Genomic DNA, 25,319 nt, shown 5'->3' with positions numbered 1-25,319 from the left:
ATGTCTTCCTATTCCCAATTCCGATTGAGCTTACCAAACAACGAATATAAAACATATTCTAATTTCATTTTCCTATTCCAGTCATATTCCAGGAACCAAACGGGGCCTCATGGAATATAATCAGACACATATAACAAACATGATGAAGACAGGAAGAGAAATGGTGCAAAGAGAATATGCAAATATCACAAGTGCACCTGGACACTGATGCTAATATGCCATGCCTCAGAAGTTCATAGAAAATCCATTCCTTCTCCATCATTCGCAATTCCTTCAAGATCCAAGCCAACCGAATCCTCCAAGTGACTAGAAGTGCTAGAAGATGCATAGAAGCATGTAGAAATATATGAGCATGGAGAAACATATGAGCATGTAGAAGTATATGAGCTTCTCAATTGCATGTAAGCTTGAAGCTTGAGGCTTCCATTTAACTTCTACTTCAGCTTGTCCAAACACACTAGGGGAGCCTCTATTTAAAAGCCTCTAAGATGCATCTAGAGTGTCTCTAGAACAACTAGAAGATAAGCATGACAACCAAGAACGGGTCTTCTCCAACCTTCTAGATGAGTCTTAAGGTTGTAGACACCATGTGCTCAAATAAAAATGCTAACTTCTAAGTGTAGACAACTTGTGCAAACTTAGAGTGCAAACTCCAGTGTTGTCTACATGACAACTCCCGATAATTTGCCAACTCCTATGTGAGCAAATATTAAAATAATGCACATTAATTAATATAATATTTACTTTTATTCTTTCCAATTTAATTAATTTATTTATTAAATCTCATGTACTAACTTTAATAATTCCACTTTACAATCTTAATATATTTATATTTTAGTCACATAAAATTTAGAATCTTTTAATAATTTAAATATATCTTCCACTTTTAAATTTCATTTTCCAAAACTTAATTGCTAAAATATTTATTAGCTTTAATAATAATATTATTTAGACATTTATTTAAAAATGAGCTCCAAATATATTATTATTAAAATAAATGTTGTCACATTCCAAATTTAAACTTTTAACTTTTATTTTCACATTTAATTATTTTATTTAATTAATTTCCCAATTAATTAAATAAAATAAATATTAAAATATCATATTAATTTCCCATTAAATTAAACCATTAATTAAATCTTTTAATTAGGCTTAATTAATAGAAAATACATCAAAGACTCACAAGGTAAAAATATGAAAATCCATCATAGCCAAAATACATACAAAATCAAACCAAGGGTTAATATCATGAATTACGTTATCCAACGTATTCAGAGGGTACTCAACTCAGATACTTGTCCTAATTTTCCAATTAGAACAAATGGCTTAAAAGGGTTGGAATTTGGACTTGAGAATTTATCTCCCCTCTCTTATCATTGAGGTAATGTGATAGGGTACGCTTATCTTGGCAATTCAGGGAAGTCGATACCCGGTACCCGCAACCTGCATAAAAATCACGCATGTACAAGCACAATATATACTTAACTAAATAGGCAATGGCAGGAAGTGGTGCATTGTGTAGATCCCGACTAGCAGGTGACTACGACTCCCTTCCTTACCACATCAGACACGCCATACAAAAGAAAACACGCAAAGCAAACACGCACACCATACACATGCAAGTATGGGGTAAGTATCCATAATAAAACACATATGATAATAAACCATCTAATCTAATCATTATCAATAACTGAAATCACTTGAATAATCATCATGCAACCATGAAATGTAAAGTACCAAGTAATCTCATCACATAATAAATTGAATTTAAAACATTATCTGATAATCTCAAAACAATGCCACTAACCATCAACATAAGACTAGCTCTAAAAGAGTTCAGCAATGATAACAAAATGTGAACTAGGGGCAGGCACTACATATTGAGAAACACTCGATGTCAAGGGGAGAAGTGTTGAAAAATACTATTTAGATAAGTTGCCAAAGAAGGACCAATGCACAAGGAGACCCTAATAAGATAAGCAATTTGTGTACCCTAGACATATACAAGAGTCAGTTCCAAGCTTGGAAGGGCATAGCGAAGTGAATGAGTGCAAAGAAAGACTAATAGACTTGGGTGCAAGGGTCTCAAGTAGTGTCTATTTCTAGGTTTTCACCACTTGGCAAAAAAAATTTCATGACTTTTTTTCAATTTTATTTTTTATTTTTATTATTTTTTTGTGATACATCAAACTACCTATTGCAAGGTTTTCACCAAGATGATCATTTTTTCAAGACATTTTCTATTTTTAAGGATTTTTTTAGCATCGTATATAAGTTTTTTTTGGATTTTTTAGAATGATTTAGAGATTGCTAGTTCTCAACCAATATCACATCATTTTTCCTAATGTCTAGCAAGGTGTAGGACATGATGGAGCAAAAATATGGTGGATAAGAATAGATGTATAAGAAAGGAGTATGAAGCAAGTGAAATTGATCCTCAAGGACTAACTCCTCAAGAGTACCCAAGCTAGGGAAAGTGTAAAATATCCATATGAGGTACATTTTGGACCAGCGAAGAAATCCAAGAAAGGAGATAGCATGTAGGTTAATAAGTAGACAATAAGAAAGATAGCATGAAATCATGTAATCCAAGAGAGTCGACATGTCACGAGGCCTAAGATCCATGTTTTCCTTTGTATGATCAATATGAAGAGGTTGACTGGATATGATAACAATGAGATAGAGAAATAAGAATGAAGTTGGATATGAAGGATATGAGTGAATGAGAAAGCACAGTAAGGAAGTACATGGATAACATAGCCAATACACAAGGATAGATCAAAATTGTCAAGATCAAAGAGGGAGAAAAGGGGATAGATGGATGGTGGAATAATTACACATGATGCCTATTTACTAGGTTTTCATCATGGTACTTATCCAAGGTGCCACAAGAATTGGTTTTCATCATAGGATGAATCTATTTCTCCTTACTTTTGCTACCAAGGTGTGATAAGAAGTGGTTTTCACCAAGGCACATTGTTTTTCTTTTGGTCTTTTCTATTTTTAGAAAGAGCTCAAAATTTTTCAATTCGGATAGTGCTCCTATAGGAAGGATAAGTCATGATAAGCCAAGACCATAGAAAGGTATGCTCAAAGATGTTGATAGGATGAAGAGAGATTGTAGTAGGAAGAGTATATGGAGGATAAGAGTTCATGTATAGAAAGTAAGTGTAAGATTTAGAGGATTTAAAGAGGGTAGATGAAAAAGTGGGTAAGATCAATACTGACACAGACCTTGAAGGTTGATGTAATGATGGAGGAATTGTGGATGAAATAGCTTGAGGTTTAGATGTATAAGGTGGTAGGAGAATTTTAGAAGAAGATGGAGTATAACCTTTTGGAATATTTTTATGAATATGTTTGGAAAACTATGGAGTGGAAGCTTTTGGAAGCTTGACTTTTGGAAGCTTGAATGTCAACTTTGAAGTATTTTTCAATATTCAAGTCTTTCAAAAGAAACTTGGGAATCCATATAGCTTTAGATTTTTCATCTCCTTTGGATGCTTTAGAATGTGTATCTTCAATAATGGATTTAGGAACCGATATTTTCTTTGATTTCAATTTTTAAATAGTGGACCTTTGTGGTCTCTTCAATGCTTTCTTCTTCTTTGCGATCTTCATTTTTCAATAGATTCTTATGTTTATTCTCTTTTCCAAAAGACTTGGGATTTGTGGATGAATAAGGCTAATATGAATAGTTTAGATGGATAGATGGGTGGAAACTAATCAAGGATGAGTGTCTTTGTTAATCTTGAGGTATGATGGGAGAGCTGAGAGTGGAAAATGTAGGAGATTAAGGAACATAAGGTCCCAATATAGATGGAAGGTTTGAAGGCTTTAGCTTTGATGGATAAGGACCAAGGATAGATCTAGGAGATGTGAATAGATAATGGATAGGGATATCAACATCTTTAGAGTGAGAAACATGACCAAGGCCAATAATAGACCCATGAGTAGCTTTGATAGGATAATTTGAAGCTTGAGCATAGTTTTGAAGTGGATATGGAGAAGTAGAATAAGAGGAGATACTTTGATCTTGATAAGTTTCTTTGGATAGTATAGGCATATAAATTTTCTCATGATTTTTAGTAAGCTCAATGGAAATAGTGGAAGTGATGTCTTCATCATACTTAGGAGGTGGATTAGACATAGGATATGGAATAATGACCTCTTGAAGGAGATGAAGGGATTCTTGATCTTGATCTTTCTTGACATTTATAGCTTCATGTTTTTTAGAGTCCTATTGACATAGAGCCACTTCTAAGGACATGGAAAAATATGAGATTTGTGCAATAGGGTCTTGAAGAGTTAATGGGGGATTAGCTAAAGTGGGAATAGTAAGCATATCATCTCATGGAAGTGGAGGATCTTTAGGGTTAGTAGCATGGAAAATATTTGCAGCCAAGTGAATATTATCTTGAGTTTCTTTTAGAGGTAGCCCTTGAGGATAGGTATAGTGTACATGAAAAGCATTCGGTTCTTTATTTGATGGAGGAATGTTGGAAATATTTGAAGTTTTGATAGGTTCATGAGTGTTGGAAGAATTAGGGGTGTCACAAAGACCATCACTATACATAGGTTCATCAACATGATCTTTCTCAAGAGATGTATCCTCATCACATGAGTCATTAGAGGTATCAATTATCCCATCATCAATAAAATCTTGGATTTTATGCTTCAATTCAATGCAATATGAAATACCATGCTCATTATGTCTATGATAAGAACAATAGATATTCAAGAATGTGTTTCCATATTAGCTATAATTAGGAAATGCGATGAGCTTAGTGCCAATGAGTGTTTGTGAAATGCTATCATAAGAATATTCCAAGGGAGTAAAATTCCTCTCAAAAGATTACCTAGGGTCTTCTTGTTTTTTTCTCAAATGCACAACATGAATCCATGTCTTCATCATTGTCTTGGTCAAAGATAGGTCCATCATGAAAGCTTGACATAGGCTCAAAGGAGGTATCACTTGCTTTTTCTCTAAAGAGGTCTTTAGATCTAGAATATGAAGACATTTGATGTCTCAGAGTAGGATATGTAGACCTTGAAGAAGATGACCAATGTGTATGTAAAGATCTTAAGGGATATTTATTTAAGAATGAAATCTTCTCCTCTAACCTTTTCTCAAGTTTAGACTTCATTTCTATCATGCTCTTAGAGAGATGAAGGTAAGAAAGATCATTTGTCTCTTCTAGTTCTTTGTATTGAGCTTATAGATCTTGAAACTCTTTAATGACATGGAGGATATCATGATCATCTAGATTGGGTTGAGGTTTGGTAGCAAAAGTATTTAATGCCATAGTGGTAGATAGATAATAAAGCATGAAGAATACTAGAGGAAGCTAATAAGGTGACACAAGATAACTTGATGTCCAAACTAGAGAGATTGAGTGTTCATTTTTTAAATAAAGGTAGCAACTAATGAGTGACTTATCAAGAAAAGTGTCCAAGAAGATTATGACACTAGCGACTCAAGTCAAGAGCTAGGAAAGAATCCCAAATAGCCAAGTAGATAAATAAGAAAAAATAAGTGAACAAATCTTACAATTAAGGAGTGCAGTCAATAGATCAAGGTAACCTTTAGCAAAAGAGGGTCCTAGAAAGAGGACATGGATGAAGAAGGTGGGAAAGACCAAGAATGTTAAGACCAAGATCCATTTTAAGAAAGTTCAAGCAATAGAGACATAGCGAAGAAAATCCACATGATGGAACTCCTGTTGGAAAGCAACACAAGAATTTTTTTAGACTTTCTGTTTTTCCCTGGTTGGCAAAGTTTGACAATAATTGATAGCATAGAAAGTTTGATATTCAAAAGAAAGTTTTTTTCAACCAAGATAGTGACACATGGAGTAGTTTGCAAAAAATAAACCAAGAAACAAAGGAACCTTGCATTATACAATAATATGTGAGGGCTAAAAAGGAAAGCCCTAGAACCATTGTCATGTGTTTGTTCAAAATATTTCCATGGGTGTAGCACATTTGAGAACACATCAAGCAATATCTACCTAAAGGACATAGTTCATTACTCAACAACTTGTCCCATGCTTGATTCTCATTTTCCTCACACCTCGTGGTTACCCATGAGAGATATTGGCTTTTTCATGGAGATTTCATTGTCATAACCAAGGAGACACAAATGGTGAGTGTAAAATCTTGGGGTGATCTAGGTAATCCACTAGGATCGGTCCTTGCACCAAGATATTGAGTGGGAAACTAATGTAGTTTCTATCCTAGGTTCTTAGTAAGGGCTTCCATTCATAGCACTCCTCTTTCTCCCAATACAGGGAACCTTATCATATGATAAGGAATGGACCTCGTGGCCATAAGAGTACCTCAAGAATTCTCACGTAGTGATTTCCTCATGGTCAAAATCCCACAAGAACTTCCACTACATGAAGACAAGTACTATGTCTACCAAGGTGTTGTGTCCTTAATAGCCTTGATTTTATAGTGGGTTGGAAGAGTCAAGTTTACCTATGCCTACTTGGGTCATTCCTCTTGATCTCTTAAGAGAAGGCCCGCTAGAGGATTCTAAAATACACAAAATGGATCAACTTTTGGAGGTCAAAATTTTTGATTCACCACAAGGGTGAAGAACATACTCTTATATTCCAATATTTTTCCCCAAACACACCAAGAAGTTCAATTAACCCACTTAATTTCAAAATATAAAGGTGGGTCAAGATTTCTAATTCAACACAAGGGTGAAGAGCACACTTTCCTACCATCAAGAGATCCCAATTGCAAGTTTTATGTGCCTATGAAATATGAACAACTAGTTATATTTCCATAGACAAAAATAAGGAAAATAAAGAACACTTTTTTGTTTTCCTATTTGCTCTGGGAAGCCCTACAAATGAATGTTAGTATCTCTTTTAGCAAGCAATGTCGTTGGCATGTGTTCTTTTTAGCAGTGAAATAAGAAACTCCCTACAAAACAACCAAGGTTAGGGAATAATAACCAAGTAAGACTTGTAACACGAATTGATTAGTTACATCAAAAATTTAAGTTATCTTTTAACCAAGTGTATGGAAAGAAAGTGAAAGCTAATCACAAATGCTCTCATTTTCACAATTTGTTTTTACCTAATCAACGAGATTGGACTTGTTTGCTATGATTTCGGCTCAAAAAATAGAAATGAAAAGAAGAGACCCTGGCTAAAAACTAGAGAGAATTCAAAAAATGCAAGAAAAATAGAAATATATTTTCATTTGTGCCCTAGGGACACATTTTCCCAAAATAGAGCTTTTTTTTTCAAATTGAGTTTTTGATCCCTAATATGACCACTAAATTCAAAAGACAAAGAACTAACCCACTATATAATTCAAATACATTTCCAAAAATGTAGAGTTTTTTGAAAAATTTGTTCATTTGTGACCAGACACAACTTTTTATGAAACACAAAGAGAAAATTAGACCTAATGCAAATAAACTCAAAACAATCTAAAAATTGGACAGAGACATTTGAGATGCATCTCCAACCTGCAAAAAAAAATTCAGATCTAAACTCAAAGATTTGAAAGATATGCTCAAATCTTTAAAAATAGCCTTCAAACCAATTTGCACAAGAGTTAGCCTTAAAACCAAAATGGAAAACCTATAAAAACCACTTGATTAGATGCAGTAAGATTATGTAAAAAATGGATATGAAAATGAAACTAAAATACCAACAAGAAAATGGAGCTAAAAACTTGGCTCTAGCCCCACAGAGGGTGCCAAAAATGTGTGTACAAAAAGTGTCACACTTCACTAAACCATTATTCTTGAGAATACCCATGAAAGAGATCATCTCAAGAGGTGGCCTATAGATCTCTATCTATGGCATGCAAAGGCTATAAGATGGTGGCTCTCAAATGAACCAAGCTATGAAACCCTTGCAAGTTGCACCATAGAATGAGAGATTCAAAGATGGGAGAAAGAATACTAGCATCCAAGAATCTAGAATGAATGCAATGAAAATGAAAGCTAAATAAGAGAAAGTAGAATAAAAGATAAAATAGAAAATAAGTATTACAATTCCTATTTAGACTAGATGATTTAAGCTATAAGCATGGAGATAAATTAGAATGAATGAGAAGCATGAAGAATGAAGAATAGAAGATAGAAGAAGATGAGCTCCACAAGTATGAGATCTTCAATACTATAGCATAACATTAGTAAAAGAGTGGAGTTTTGAATTGAGGAGAGATCTCTCCCTTTTAAAGAGACATGGATGATAGACATGATGAGGCAAGATGCATGTGATCAAGGGTGGAGTTTGAAAGTGGGAGTTATCCATGTGCACAAGCATTTCCACCAATCATGATGAAGAGTTGACTTTTGTCTCCCATGTGAGGAATTTTATTAATTAAAAGGGGGACATTTTATTTTAATCTAATATGAACTTAGGATAAAGTGGTCAAACTATAGGATAAAATTAAATATTTGGATTTTTGGAGATTTTATCAAGGATAAACATTAGATAAATTATGAAAAATGCTAGAAAGGGGGCTCATAGTATAAATGACCATTTTTGGGTGATTACACATAGAATATCATCAAAATAACATCCCATCTTGAATTTCAAAATATATTGTTCACTTACCAATATCTTATGCTCATACTTGATCCATGAAAAATGATAGGATTTAGGATGCTTCAACCTCAACACTATCGCTTTGTAATCAACTCTTTTGATGCCAATTTTTTTTGACTCCCATGGTCAATGATCATCTTGCAACATTATCCAATAATCTTACATCTGGTCTTGAAAAAAATTCTCCTTATAAAAGGATCCTCATCACTTCTCTTATTACATAAAGTTCTTCTCACCATAATATTTTCTCTAGCCTCATGCCCACTTGGTGAACCCTCGGGATCTCCATAAATCACAATATTTCTATTACCTTGTTCATTATCACTAGATGATCTATATGCAAAAGATATATGCCCTTCTTTGCCACATCTGAAACAATTACCATGAAAACCACCTCTAGAATAAGAATTACCTCTTCCTTGGTAAGAACTAGTACCTCCTCAATAAGAATTGTAATCACCTAAAAATAGTCATCTAGACTATTAACCCCCTTCTCAGCATTTTGACTAATTTAATTAATCATTTAACTAGACCAAATTGCTAAATATCAATTAATTTTATTATAACCTATAGTTTGACTATGCTATCCTAAGTTCATTATTTGATTAAAAGAACATGTCGCCTTTTAATTAAATAAAAGACCCCAATCTTCTAACCCACTTAAAGTGCACACATAAAGTCCTTTTTCTAATCTTCAAATTAAAAGAAAAGGCTTTGTGACTTTTGTCTTATATGAAAAGTCAACTTATATTCTATTGGTTGACTTGTGTTTGCACATGGATCACTCCTCTTTTTGAATTTCACTATTGATCATCCATCATCTTCATCTTGATCTCTACCATCTGTATGACTTTAAAAGGGAGAGAGCTTTCCCCCTCAAAGGATCCATCCATCATTTGAATATTGTTATGCTACAAGTTATATGTCAGGTTTCTTGGACATTTGAGGAGAACTTCTATTTCTTGTCTTCATTCTCTCATTCTACCACATACTAGCTTGAAATCATGTTGCATGTAACTTAGCTTTCATTTTGCAATAATTTAAATCACATAGAATTAGTTTGATTTGTAACACTTGCATATTGCTTAGAATAGCTACATTTTGTATTCTCATTCTAGCTTAGCTTCCATCTTGCATTGTATCATTAAGGAATTCCTTGTGGATATTTTCACTCTTGCATCTCATCTTTGGAACCTCCTATTGCATGGTTTACTGGCAAGAAGAGTATTCCTAAGGCTCAGCTGAGAGCCCTTGTACTTGAAATGCACTCTCTTGCACTCTGTGGATTGGGAGCTCTAAGCTAGCATCCAAGCATTCCAAACTCATGGAATCCCTTAGATAGAAGGGTTTAGAGTGGGATACTTTCTTACTATACATTTTTAGCACCCACCGTGGGGTAGAACATTTAGTTTTGTCCTCTACTTTTCTATTTTCATTGCATTTTTCGCTGCTTGTCTGCATTTTTTTTTATTTGCGGATTTTGGGTGACATTTTTCCAGTTTCATATGAGAATTCTTATAACTATTGGGCAATACTTTTTTTTGAAAATAGTGTCATATAGATATACTAAAAGCTATCGCCTTAGTAGAGTGAGTTCTATCATCTGGCTTAGGAAGAAATATAACATACAAAGGTTCTATCGCACACCTATACTAAGAAGTATCCTACGAAAGTCTTCTAGCAAGAACTATCACTTGACTTGAATTTTCTTGGTGTTTAGGGTGATTTTTTAAGTTTTTAGTTGTTTCTTGTTGCTTACTCATTTTTATAGGTCCTTAGCTATTTTACAAAAAAAATTGTTTACAGATTGCATATTGTTTTTGAAGATAACTAGTTTGGCTAACAGTTATGATTGCAAGGTGTTGTCTTAAAGCATTAACATTACCTAAATTGCCTTAAAAAGAATAGATGATAAAGCTTTAAATGCACAAGGGCTACTAACACTTATCTGTAGGGCTGCCCAATGCATAAAAACCCAAACTTGCTTGCTTTTTTTAATTTCATGTGCAACATCTACTAGTTGTTCATTTTTTTGTGGACATGTTAAAATTTAAATTGGGATTCTTTCATGATAGGAGAGTATGATCTTCACCCTTGTGATGAATTAGAAATCTTGACTTACCTTTGGATTTCAAAAGCAAGCAGATAATTGAAGCTTCTTGGTGTATTTGGGGAAAACAATCAAGATAGGAGAGTATGATCTTCACCCTTGTGGTGAATCAAAAATCTTTACCCTTGAGAGTGGATCCATTTTGTGTTAGTTAGAATCCTTTAGAGGGCCTACTCTTGGACAACCTAAGAGGAATGACCCAAGTGGGAATAAGCAAATTACCCAGCTCTTCTAACCCACTATAAACTCAAGGCTATCAAGGACACAAAACCTTGGTAGACATAGTGTTTTTCTTCACTCAATATGATCGCTTATGGGATTTTGACCATAAGGAGATCACTACGCAAGGAGCTTAAGGTGCTCTTGTGACCGTGAGGTCTATTACCCACCGCAAGGTGGGGTGTCCCTTAATTGGGTGCAAGAGGAACATTATGAATGGAAGCCCTTTCTAAAAACCCTAAGTTAGTAACTACCCTATTTTTTTCTCAACTTCTTGGTGCAAGGATCGATCCTAGTGGACTCCTGGATCACTCCAAGATTTTACACTCACCATATGTATTCTCTTGGTTGTGCTTATGGTACTTCCATGACAAAACCAATATCTCTTGTGGGAAACCACTTGGTTTGAGGTGAAGGAGCATCAAGCATGGGCCAAGTTGTTGAGTAATGAACCATGACTCTAAGGTAGATTGCTTGGCTACTATTTTTGAATGTATTGACCAGTGTTAATGTTCTTTTAAATCAAACATCTCAATAACATTGGTAGGAAGGCTATTTTGATATCACAAATGCATGTTTTCAAGGTTTTTTTTACCCTTGTTCAATTGTTTGAGACATATTAAAACCCCTACTATTTGAAAACCTTGCTAATAATTGATATGAACTGAAATCTCACACTAATTGATCTGAAAACTACCTGATTGTCAAACTAAAACATAAACTTTTCGAGTCAAAATTTGTCCTTCTTGCAAAAAATTGACACTTTATTGTTTATTCTTTGGAGAAATATTGCATGACATTCTTTTTCCAAAATTGTGTTGCCTTCTTGTTGTAAAGTCTATCAGCTTACTATACTAAGATCTATTGCCTTGCCTTGTGCAAATTATTGCTCAGAAGAAAAGTATCACATGAATGTTCTACATTGTGTCATATGACATATTATGCTATCCTACTATCACCTAGTTTCTAAGAAAGCATCATTTGAGATTATTTACTACCAAAATAGGGATTGTGTTCCAATTTTTATGATCTAGGGTCTTGTCACTTCAGTCTTTCCTAGCCCTGGTTGCACATCTGTATGTCAAGTGCTGCCCAAAGTTGAAAAGATGGGTTTAGTCCATTATATGTAAGTCTTGAAATGTCATTGATGAATCACTTGTCAAAATCTAGTTACCATCCTATTATAGTTATTTTCTATTGAGCTTCTTGTCTCTCACTCAGCTCAAGTCACCAGTGTTATAAGTTCTTGGGCACTATTTGACAAGCCATCTATTATACTTTGACAAGTGACTAATCTTGATTATAAGAGCTTCAAATTTGACACACTTTTCTTGTCCTCTTAAGAAAAGATGAATCCTTACATGCTATTTACAACTATATTTCAAGTTGGTAATGGTAGTCATACCCCTTTTGTCTTCAAGCAATTGGAAACACCACCTAGGCACCCTTGCGGACAACCTTGTGTGGAGGATCTTGAATCTACTCAAAGACAAACAACCAACATTTGGCATAATCTTCTTTACAGCTTTGAAAATATGTTCGATACACCTTGTGAGACACCTAAGGGTGAAAACTATTTGGTCACCATGGTACACCCTAATGAAGTCCAACACTACTTAGAAGAACAAGCCCATGAAAATCAAAAGATCTTGGAAGTAATGTACACTAGGGAAAAGGAACATCAATGAGATGAAAATGATAATCATACCCACCATGAAGGGAACAAAGGGACTTTCTCTCAAAATCCTTTTGATGGAAATGATGGTAACAACACACCTCCAAGAACTCCTAGAGTCACCATGGGTGCATGCCCTTCCCATCATGAAAGTGATATAGAATAAATTGGCGAAGATGATGTAAAACTCCAACGAGATGGTTTTGCTAAAAAATGGATGCTTAAAGATTTAGAGGAAAATAGAGACCAATACTTGTGATACATGGCAACAAGGGGATGGAAACTCCCCCAATATTTTGATGTTGAATGCATAATTCAAAAATGAGAGCCCATCGAGGCTAAAATCTTAAGGGAAGAAATACAAGAACTGAGGAAAAAATTTACACAATTGCAAACTTCAAAAGAACCACCTAAATCATCATTTGTTGAATCAATATGTGCTCTTTTGTTTGATAGGTGTCTATACATGCTACCATTTCCTAAGGATATAGAGGTTCCTAAGTATGAAAAATACATTGGAAATGGTGACCCTCACAATCATGTGAGGCATTTTTATGCTATTAGCATGGATTTTATGCATGAAGAGACCTTTCTTATGCACATATTTCCTAGAAGTCTAAGAGGGAAAGCCATGGAAAGGTTCACAAAATTGAGTCCACCTCTTAAAACATTTTTCGAGCTTGCACAATGCTTTATCTAGCAATACTCCTACAACATTCAACACCCTGTAACTATATAGGACTTATGCAACATCAAAAAAAAACTAGGCGAACCGTTTGCCACATATCTTCAATGATGGAGATCCTTATACTCTCGATACCCTCGGCAAGTTCCTGAGGCCGAAAAAATTGACATTTTTGTCAATATGCTTGTACCTAAGTTATACATTGATCTAAGAAATTAGTTATTCACATCCTTTAATTCCATGGTTGAGAGTGCATATCGCATTGAGGATGTTACTATCATAAAGGGTGACATTGTTATAAACAAAGACAAAAATAACAAATTAAATGGTAAAGACAAAGGCAAACCTTGGAATAAAAACAAGTATGTTGTCAATGACAGAGTAGTGGACACTCCTAAGACCAAGGAACCTATGTTTAACCTTTCTACTACCATCTATGCTACAAAACAACAAGAAAATATGACACCAAAAATATTTGACAAGAGCTCTAAGTTTACCAAAAAATGCCGTGTTTATACATCAATGGTTGAGCCTTATGAAGTGGTCTTAAAAAAATTAATTTCAAATAAGTTGGTTACTTTACAAGATGATTCCTATCCCTATGACCCACCTATCAAACCCTCGTGGTGGAGAGAGGATCATATTTTCAGTTATCACTAAAGCAAGGGTCACAATGTTGAAAACTATTTCAAGCTCAAAGACATAATTCAAGACCTCATTGATGATGGTAAAGTTGTCACAGATGGCCTCGTCAAAATTTTTGACCATAAATCTTTTAAACAACCCTTTCCAGAATACAAGAAAGATGAAGCATCCAAAGCTACTAAAAATAATCATGATAACAAGATTAGTTATGCTTATGCTAACATAGACAATGTTATAGGCATGCTTGAGCCTATTGAGTATTTATGCATGGAAAGTTCTAATGATGACAACCAACCTGAGGATGAACAACCCAAAGTTGTCCTACAAAAACAAAATTCTCCTCAACACCATAATGATACTAGACCTAAGGTGGTACTTTCAATGGCTAACTCTTCCTCTTCATAGAGTAAACTACTTAACACTGTCACTAGGGGACAATCTAAGGTTGTCCTAAAAGTTGTTCATGATCCTTAGAATGCTTCATCTTCTGAACAACCAACTACTTCCAAGATCTCCAACTATGAGCTTGTGAGCCAACAGCAATGTACACTAGCTCAAAATTTCCATTTTTGAGTTGTTACAATTGTCCCCTTTGCACAAGGATATCCTCAAAAAGGCTTTATGTTCTACCAACATACCCACATATATTGATCTAAAAGGATTCCAAGCTATGGTGAACCATATCTCTTCACCTCACTATCTCACCTTTTCTAAAGAAGATGACCAAGCTCTCAGTCATCCTCACAACCTTGCTCTTCATGTTGAAGTCCAAATCTTTTGTACTCACATTCATCGAGTCTTGATAGATAATGGTGCAAGGTTAAACATCATTACATTCAACATGATCGAACAATTGGGCATGTCTAAATTTGTCATCGACCCTTTATGTAGGATCACTATAAAAGCCTATGATGAGGTTGAATGACCTTCCAAAGGTCTCATTGTACTTCTAATTAGAGTTGGTCCAATTGAGAAGGATGTTTTTTTTCCAAGTCCTAGACATACCACTTGCATACAATTTGTTGTTGGGGTGACCATGGATTCATGACATGCAAGCAGTACCCTCTGCATACCATCAGTGCATCAAGTTCCCTTTTAATGGTACTAAAACAGTTGTCCCTGGAGACAACTCAATGTCTATCAACACATTATCTACTACTAAAATAGTAGTTCCACATAATCGCTCTTCTCATGAACCGATGTCATCCTTTACAGAGTGTGAACAAAAATTGAAAATGATGAGCCTTGGTATGGATGAATACACTCTAGACTCTATTGTTGCTCTACCTATTTTCCCTCAGTCTTATGGAAAACCATCTACCAAAAAGAAGCCTTTTGCTTTTGCCATGACTCTTTTTTGCACTTTTGTGTAGTCCTTAGTTCTCCTAGATGTAGAGAAAGAAGAACAAGCAATTAAAGATTGGATCTATAGAGAAGAGGAAGATGGGGAAGACGTCATAGTCACTACTCCTATTTTTCCTAAACATTACTGAAAAGGATATAAAATGCTTACAAACATGGGCTGTCAGGCCCATAAGTCCTTAACTAGTAATAAAAAAACTCTAGTTGAAACTTTAAGTCATACTAAAGGTCATGATACTTGAGATACTATTGGCCTAGGTTTCTTAGGCCAACATTGGGGCAAAGAAGAATTAATGATTTATAATGAAGTTTGGTTGGTCTATATGTGTCAATCTAAGAGCGTAAGCTTGCGAAAGGTGTCCGAGAAATATGCTACTAAGGGATGATAGTTGTGAGATGAGGGTTTATGAATGCATCTACAACACAAAAAAATGAATCTATGGAAGGCTGAAATAAAACTATGACATGAACTGCCACCTCCTCTGATAGGAGCTTGGCTGAAATCTACTAAAGTAATTCTGACAACAAAAATGTCTTTCTACCAACAATAACAATATAATTACCTCTATTCAAAACTATGAAAATACATTAGTAATTCAAATTATAAAGAAATAATAATCATATTATACCAATGCAAATCAAATTATAAATCGCTATAGGAACAATAAGCATATCATATTAATAAAAATCAAATTACCAGCTAAACAATTAAATCAATCATGAATTCAAACAAATCCTGATATTAATGTAATACAAACATACCATACTGAAATAAAACCAGAAAATACACTAGACGTTCCAAGAAGGGGGCCCACTTCTCAAAACCAAGCATACCAAGCATCGTAAATGAATATCATACATTCAATAACTCTATCATTAAGTAGGTTATTTAGTATTACAAATGATAGATAGAGTTATTACTATGAATAGATACTTGATAGAATGGATAAATACAAATAAACTTTTGTGTTCATATAATAGCAATGCTAGTTAACACTAGAACACATACCTTGAATTGTAGAGATGTCAAATGTTGAGGTTTGCTAAAAGGACCAACATAACAATCAATGAAGCTAGATTTGAAATCATCCAAGAACCACAAGATTGGAGGGATTCTACCCAAGTTAACTTCATGCTACAAGTCATGAAATCTTTAGGATAAACAAAGAAATTAGGTAACTCGAAGAGAGTAACACATCTTTAGAATTTTGTGAGCCTTACTAAATGATAGATAAATCAAATATTTCAATAATTCAATGGATGTATTCCCAAATATTGGTTATAAATGTATATGGAATTCAAATCATCCAAGGAATCAATAAATAAACATGTGTAATCAATGAAGGATCAATTGGATATACAAGAACCAAGAATGAAAAATATATAGATAGTAATACTTTGATCCTTGCTAAATAAATGAATCATCCATAGTGTATTTGGTCATCTTAGGACAATGAAAAGAATCAACAATGAGGAATAATGTGTTCGAAATATTCAGGATAAGATAGGTTACTAAGAGGGGAGGGGTGAATCAGTAACTTATAAAAGTTTAAATCGATTCAGCATATTAATCATTTACCATTCATTCATCTGATCTACTGCATAATTGAAAGAACAAGCATTCATTGCACATGTACACAGAGATTTGGTGACCCAGAAACCTTCCAATTAGAAAGTAAAACTTGGGTGGGGATGATACCCACAAAACTTCAATATTGCAGTATAAAGTTGGCCTATTAAGGCTTACAATGATCATTTATGATGATCTTCCCTATTAGGAGCAAGTAGGACTGCTAGATCCACCTTGTTAGAGGATTTACAAACATACACTGAAGTATGCACTCTGTTAGGAGATTTAAAAAAGATTGTTAAGTCTACTTTGTTAAAGGATTTAGAAACTCATTCACCTATTAGGATGAAGTAGTGGATCTGCTCACAACTATTTGCTAATAAGATCCTTTTTGCATTGATCACTTGATGTGATAGATATAACTTTTTTGCTCCTATGCTGACCTTGCTGAATCCCTTTTACCCTACTACTGATTCGCTTTCACTTTACTCAAAATATAGAATAACTTTTCACATTATTCTCTTTTTTTCATATACACCATTCCAATATTTACAACTACAAGGTCGGCCAAAACATAAGTGAAGAAAATATTACTGAGTCGGCTAGATAGTAGAAAACTTGGGTTCACTAAACTGACTCGGTGACCTTCTGATACTCAGCATCCACTACATTACTTGGCATAATCATGCACTCGGTAGAAGTGAAGGCTCAGTCCATACTAATCACCTAATGTAGTTCTAAACTCGGTAACCATAGGTGACTCGATAGATATAGTGTCACTCAGTAGAAACTATCTTCTTCATTTACCTTGCTGTGCTTGGTGAACACAGAGTCTTGTTTACCTTCTTCACTCGGTAAACACTACTGAACTGCCCATTCACTCGATATTCTCTGGAAAGCTTGGTGAAAATTGTTTACCTGCTTAGCTTGTAAGATAACTATTGAATACTCGGTGTGAACTGTAGACTAAGTGATGAGCTCAGTAAGCTTTCAGAATCGAATAAGTGTTTGCACTAATGACAAATATATCATAATTCCAACATAATGATCATCCAGTTTTAACATTTTGGTCATTGATGCATATAATCCCGTATGATTGCGCTTCATCAATTATTGGTCCCAAATCAACAAGTATGTGAGGAATGTACATTTTAACCATAGGCATCCAAATATCAATATGTATAAGTACAAAAGTAGTAGAATATAGATCGTGGAGGATATGGTACCATGTTTGTGTATATGGTTCAATATTACTTAGTGAATGATTAATATTAACACACATACTTATGAGTCCAATAATTAAAATTGGTTAAATTTGAAGTATGGGCTCATTTATGGGTATTTGGAATTCACTGAGTGGAAAAGAAGAACAAAGATGATTATAATTTAATAAGTAATATTGTTCTTCTAATTTAATTAAGCCAAAATCACATTCCTTAAGTGCATCAATATATTCCAATGTTGATTTATCAACTTCAAGCACATCATTGGAGTGTACAGGGATCCTTAAAAGCTTAATATTATATATATTATTAACCACCTTATTATGAAGTATTGTATAGGGCAATATAGTTGTCTTTGGTGGATAGGATGGAGTCCAATGTGAATGGGATAATGAATATGGTAAGAAGTGTGAAGGAAATAAAGTAGATGGTAATAAGTAGGATGGATGAAATGAAGATGGTAAGGATGGATATGGTAGAATATAAAAGGAATATATAGGTTGTTGTGATCATGCATGATTACATTCATTGTGCATGCTAGGTGGAGAAGTACATTTTGAAGAAATATGTTGGATTTGTAATGAATTAGAGTGATAATACATGTTACCAACATAATGCATACCTTGATCTTCTTGAGTTGGTGCTTGAGATGGTTCATAAGTTACAAGGAGCACAACCCTTTATTTGCACAACCCTTTGGTGCTTGAGTTGGGCATGTCTAAATTTGCCATCAACCCTTTATGTAGGATCACTATAAAAGCCTATGATGAGGTTGAATGACCTTCCAAAGGTCTCATTGTGCTTCCAATTAGAGTTGATCCAATTAAGAAGGATGTTTTTTTCCAAGTCTTAGACATACCACTTCCATACAATTTGTTGTTGCGGTGACCATGGATTCATGACGTGCAATTAGTACCCTATGCATACCATCAGTGCATCAAGTTCCCTTTTAATGGTACTAAAATAGTTGTCCCTAGGGAAAACTCAATGTCTATCAACACGTCACTTGTTGCTAAAACATTGGTTCCACATAATCGCTCTTCTCATGAGTCGATGTCATCCTTTACAGAGTGTGAACAAAAATTGAAAATGACGAGCCTTGGTATGGATGAATACACTCTAGACTCTATTGTTGCTCTACCTATTTTCCCTCGATCTTATGGAAAACCATCTACCAAAAAGAAACCTTCTGCTTCTTCCATGACTCTTTTTTGCACTTTTGTGTAGTCCTTAGTTCTCCTAGATGTAGAGAAAGAAGAACAAGCAATTAAAGATTGGAACTATAGGGAAGAGGAAGATGGGGAAGACATCACAGTCACTACTCCTTAACTGGTAATAAAAAAGCTCTAGTTGAACCTTTAAGTCATACTAAAGGTCATGATACTTGAGATACTATTGGCCTAGGTTTTGGGTTAGAAGATAATATACCAAAATTTGATCAAAATGCACCCATATATAGAAAATTAGAGGATGATGATCCTCCCTTTTGATAGGCCAACACTGGGGCAAATAATAAGAAGAATTAATGATTTATAATGAAGTTTGGCTGGTCTATATGTGTCAATCTGAGAGCATAAGCTTGCAAAAGGTGTTCGAGAAATATGCTATCAAGGGATGATAGTTATAAGATGAGGGTTTATGAATGCATCTACAACACATGAAAATGAATATATGGAAGGCTGAAATAAAACTGTGACAAGAACTATCACTTCCTGTGATAGGAGCTTGGCTGAAATCTACTAAAGTAATTCTGACAACAAAAACATCAACAACAAAAATGTCTTTCTACTAGCAATATCAATATAATTACCTCCCATTCTAACCTTCTAGAGAGAATAAAGGGCTAGTGGAGCATAGATGTGGAAGGCACTGCTATGTTCAGGGTAGCAAGGAAACTCAATAATGTTGAAAGGATGTTAAAAGTCTAGAATAAGTCAGATTTTGGTCATTTATTCTCTATGAAAGAGGATCTTTCTTCTTATCTCTCTTCCATCCAAGCCTCCATTCATGAATATGGGTATGATACCTCGAGTAGAGATGTAGAGCTATCCATCCTGTCTGATTTGCATGACATCATTAGTAAAGAGGAAAAGTTTTGGAGGCAAAGATCTAGAATCAACTGGCTCAAGGAAGGAGACCAGAACAAAAAGTTCTTCCATTTATCCACACTTAAACATAGAGCTATCAACAAGATTTCTAGCTTGAAAAAAGAATAGGGTGTGTTGACTAAGGAAGATGATATTTCACTTGAAGTTGTCTCTTTCTTCTCCTCCCTTCTTTCTTGGGATCCTTTTCTCTTTGAGGTGGACTAGGATGATACTGTCTCTTGTATCCCTCAGATCCTCCAACCACACCATAATAATATGATCTGGGCCATTCCTTCTGATTCTGAAGTGAGAGAAGCTCTTTTTTCTCTTTTGATGGATAAGTCACCTGGACCTAATGGTTTTCCTACCTTCTTTTTCCAAAAGTACTAGCCTATCATTATAAAGGATGTTGTTAAGGTGGTTCAGGAGTTCTTTGGAGCCAGATGCATTCTGAAGGAAATCAACTCCACTTCCTTAGTTCTTATTCCCAAAGTGCTAGGGGCTGACACTCTGGATAAGTTCAAACCCATCAGCTTATGCAACTCATTTTATAAGATCATCTCAAGGTGCTTACTTTGAGGCTACTTAAGCTCCTCCCCTTGATTATCTCCCAACAACAATCTGGTTTTGTCCCAGGCAGATAGATTTTAGATTCGATTATCATGGTGCATGAAGTGATTCACTCTATGGAAGTTGGTAAGAGAGAAGGGATGTTACTCAAACTTGACATGTCTAAAGCTTACGACCGGGTGGATTGGTGCTTTTTGGAGTTGGTGTTGAAGGCTTTTGGCTTTGATGTCAAATCTTGCAAGCTAATTTCCCAGCTGGTCACCACCCCCTCGCTAGCTATTTTAGCGAATGGATCCCCCTCTAATTTCTTCAAACCTACTAGAGGCCTTCATTAGGGAGATCATCTATCACTGATTCTCTTCATCATCCTGGCAGAATGTATTGGCAGACTCATGGAGAAGAAAAAGAAAGATGGGAGGATCAAAGGCTTTAAACCTTCTTCCAAATGCACTCCCTTCACACATCAGAAATTTGTTGATGATACCATTATGGGAGGAGAGGCTTCGATCAGGGAGGCCAAGGCTTTGAAAGACACTTTGGACACCTATTCCAGAGGGTCGGGGCAACTTATAAATTGGGACAAAAGCTCTATTTCTTTATTAACACTCCAGAGGGAAGACAACAGAGAATCTCTAGAATCTTGGGTTGTTAGGTGGGGAAGCTTCCTTCTACCTACCTTGGTCTCCCCTTGGGCACAACCCCTTTTGATTCCTTCTAGAATGACATCTTGGATAGTTTCAGTAAGAAGTTAGCTACCTGGAAAGGAGCCTCTCTCAGCAAAGCTGGAAAATGTCAACTAGTTAAATCCATCCTTCAAAACTTGCCTATATATACCCTGAGCCTTTTCACCATACTTGGAAAATACACCAAGAGAATGGAGAAAATCCAAAGGGATTTTTTATGGATGGGAACTAATAGGAATAAAAGGTACCCCCTTGTTGCTTGGGACAAAGTTTGTCTCCCTATAAAGAATGGGGGTCTAGGGATCAAGAAGCTCACTCATATCAACAAGGCCCTCCTGGCAAAGCAAATTTGGCACATCTTTAGTAGCATAGGGGAATGGAGAGACACTATGGTGAACAAGTATATAAAAAGGCCCTCTTTTTTAGTTCACTCTTTTCAGTGAGGATTTACCCAGAGGCTCAGTTGTTTGGAATGGTTTCTTAAAAGCCAGGGATTTGGCTAACTCTAAGATCTCCTAGAAGCTAGGAAATGGGGAGAACATTCTTTTTTGGTCAGACAGTTGGCTTTCTCAGGGCCCACTCATTAATAACCCTACCTATGGTGTTTGGGCTAATGATTGCATCAACCTTTTTGGGCACAAAGTCAGTAACTACAAGACTGATCAGGGATGGAAGGACCTTTCTATTATCTCAGAGGAACTCAAACCAATTATGATCATGCTTAATTCCTTATCTCTTAGCACCAAAAAGGATGAACTAGTTTGGAGGGATAATGCCAATGGGCTCTATTCAGTTGCCTCTGGGTACTCTGCTTTATGGAGTACAAATGCGTCCACCCCTTGGTCAAGGGCCTGGCTCCTGGGCCTAACACCAAAAGTCAACATGGTTTTTTGGTTGTCACTTCAGGACAAAAATATCACCTAGGAAAATCTCATTAAAAGAGGTCATATCATGCCCAGCAGATGTGTTTTATGCAAATACGAGTCAGAGATAGGCAATCATTTGTTCGTTCTTTGCTCTTACTCTAGAATAGTCTGGGACTTCCTCACCCAAGACCTTGATCATAGCTGGTGCATTCCTTCCAACCTCCTGGACATTTTTGGCCAATGACAAGGTATGTTCAATGGGTCTGCCTTGAAGGAAATCAGCTCCTGGCTCCTGCCCCATTTTTTTTGGAGCATATGGAAGGAGAGAAACAACCAAATTTTCAGAGACAGGGAGGAGCCGACTTTGCTTGTTGGAAGGAAGATCTTCAGTAACATAAAGGAAAATATTTCTGTGAGGAACAGGAGAGCTTTTGAGAAAGGAGGCAGGAAGAAGGAGAGGGTAAAAAGACAAAATGAGAAAAAGACAGGAAGCCAAGTGGCACCTCCCCCTTGAAGGCTGGCACAAAGCCAACTTCAACGGAGCCTCCAAGGGAAACCCTAGATCCTCGAGTAGTGGAGGTGTGGTTAGAAATGAAAATGGAGATAGTATTGTGGCTTTTGCTCTCCCATTAGGTTTCTAAACAAATCATTTTTTGGAAGCCAATTCTGCGTGCAATGCAATTAAACTGACTTTTGAAATTGGGGTCACCAATTTATGGCTGGAGGGGGACTCGAATAACATTATTAAGTGCATTAATGGAAATTTGTATCCTTCTTGGACGATTGCAAATCTTATCAATGAGACAAGAGATATCCTTGCCAAATTAAAAAAATTCCATGTCACCCATACTTTTCGGGAAGCAAACTCGGTTGCCAACAAGTTGGCAAATATAGGGGTTGGCATAGACCAAAAAATGACATGGCTTCCTAGAACTTCCTTGCTGACGGACGTCAAGTGCCTAATCAACTTGGAGAAAATCCAAGGAAGTACAAAGGATATCAAGTTGTAATAATGAATATGAAAGAGTTAAGATATATGGGTACTTTTCATAATAGAAAAATGGGAATTCGTAAATGCAGATATCCTTCATTGATTAATTGCCACACTTTGTGGATTTTTTATTGCATTTGTTTCAGGGGCAACAACAGACTTATTTTTCTCTGCTCCTTACTTAATCTCAACAGTCCTTTCCAGTCTCATAGTGAAGAGCTTATGAGTAAAGCAGGTGTGTAGAGTGAGGAGATGGTGGGTGAGAGATGCAGAAAGGAGCCGGCAAGGGACTTTGAGAAATGGAGAAGTAGGCCGAAAGTTTGGGAAAAGCTGGATGAGGGTGGGGTAACCAAGTATCTCATGAAGCTGCACGATTTTGATCAAGAGGTGACTAATAGTATGGTGGGGTCCTGGAAAGAGGGAAAGGTTAAGGTGAATGGCATCAACTTTCAGATAACAGAGGAGGTAATCTCAGCTGTCACCGAGATCCCTATCGAGGGTTTCAAATTCTTCAGGGATAAGAAGCTCTCAGCCAATGTGGTAAGGGATTTTGTGGAGAGTGAGAAGGAATTGAAGGCATTAAAAAATTTGATACCTACTATGTCCCTGACTCCATGAAGAAGTGGTGGAGGTATGTGCTGAAAGTTGTTATTGAGTATATCACTTTAGACCCAAGGTTTGATAGAGCCCGCACCCACCACTTTGTTATTTTAAATCATTTATGGAAGAAAGCCAGAATTTCTTTTCTTTTTTATCTATTAACCTCTATGAGTAAGGCGATGGACAGCTTCAAAAAGAAGCCCATTGTAAACTCGACACTGCATGAGGGGATGCTGCTTCTTATCCATGAGCACTTCAAAGCTTAGACTATTAGTAATGCCCCCCCTCAAACAGAGACTATGGAGTTTGGAAGTTCCAATTACTCCTCTGACTTGGATGACATTCAGAGGCTTAGTTCTAAGAAAGACGGAGTCTCCTCCTAAGGGAAAGTTGCAACTTTCCATGTTAAAAAATCCCCCTCCCCCATAACCCCAAGTAGAAAAAGCCCTAGGGATCTCGGGCAGAAGCATGCTAAGAAGGCTGAGGAGGGAAGTAGCGACGATGAGGAGGATCCGAAGTTTGAGGAGGTGGTGAAGGAGACATAGGAGGAAACAAAGGTCACTAGTGGAAGGAAGAAGTGCAAGAGGGAGAGTCTGGAGGATGTGCGCTCTCATTATGAGGAGACATCTGTGCTGCCCCTTTCTCCTATCCATCTCCACCCTGAGGAGCAGAAAGAGGAGAAAGTTGGGTATGCAGAAGGGGAAGTGCAAAATAATGACAGGAGGAAAGCGTGGATTAATTTCAATGTCAATACCACCAAAATAGGAATCTTCAGGGAGGCCATGAATCCCCAAATCCTAGTAGATAATCAAGAAGAGCAGCGGCTGGAAGAATTAATTGATCCGGCAATTGTGGCTATTTCGGACAAAGCTAGGGAGACAGGGATGAATCTTTTAAATAATTCTTAGAATAGTATGATTGGTAATTTTAGATCAATCAAATGGCTTTTCCATGAGCTTGAGGAGGTTAAAGACCAGGTGAAACACATTGAGGCAACAAGGGAAGGAATGGATGCCAACAGGAGGACAGATTCGGATAATAGGCTCACTCTGGCAGAACATAGGATACACAATCTGGAAAACTACAACCACAACCTTGCCAATCAAATTTTTTCCTTGTTAATCTCCATCAACAACAACATCATCTCTCTCATGGGCTAGATCAAAGATAGAGAAATGTATGATGATGAGGATGGAAATGACAGGAACGAGGCTAGAACTAAGGATGACCCTGCAAAGGAAAACTCCACTCCTGCATAGGACTAGGGGAATCAAAGAGGGCAATAGATGGAAATTGAAAAGAATAAATAGGCCTTTGAGGCTACTCAAGTGATGCATGAGCTGGAGTGAAAGAACAAGGAATAACTCTTACCTATTCTTTTGTTTATTGCTGTCTTTTGGCTTTTTGTGCTAGCTTTTGGCCATGGCTTTGTTTGTTTCCTTTTCCTGGTC

At 36.1% G+C, this 25,319-nt stretch overlaps 1 pseudogene; it reads right to left on the bottom strand.

Moving 5' to 3' along the window:
- LOC149562271 (CBL-interacting protein kinase 5-like) overlaps positions 1-22,578 on the bottom strand; it is a 36,002-nt pseudogene extending 13,424 nt beyond the window's left edge.
- Between the last annotated feature and the right edge of the window lie 2,741 nt (positions 22,579-25,319).

The sequence above is a fragment of the Cupressus sempervirens genome, chromosome 4, assembly GCF_028749045.1.
Source record: "Cupressus sempervirens isolate cs-2001-9-10 chromosome 4, ASM2874904v1, whole genome shotgun sequence".
Taxonomy (NCBI): domain Eukaryota; kingdom Viridiplantae; phylum Streptophyta; class Pinopsida; order Cupressales; family Cupressaceae; genus Cupressus; species Cupressus sempervirens.
The sequence above is the reverse complement of the archived record's forward strand: the minus strand, read 5'-3'. Positions and strand labels throughout refer to the sequence as shown.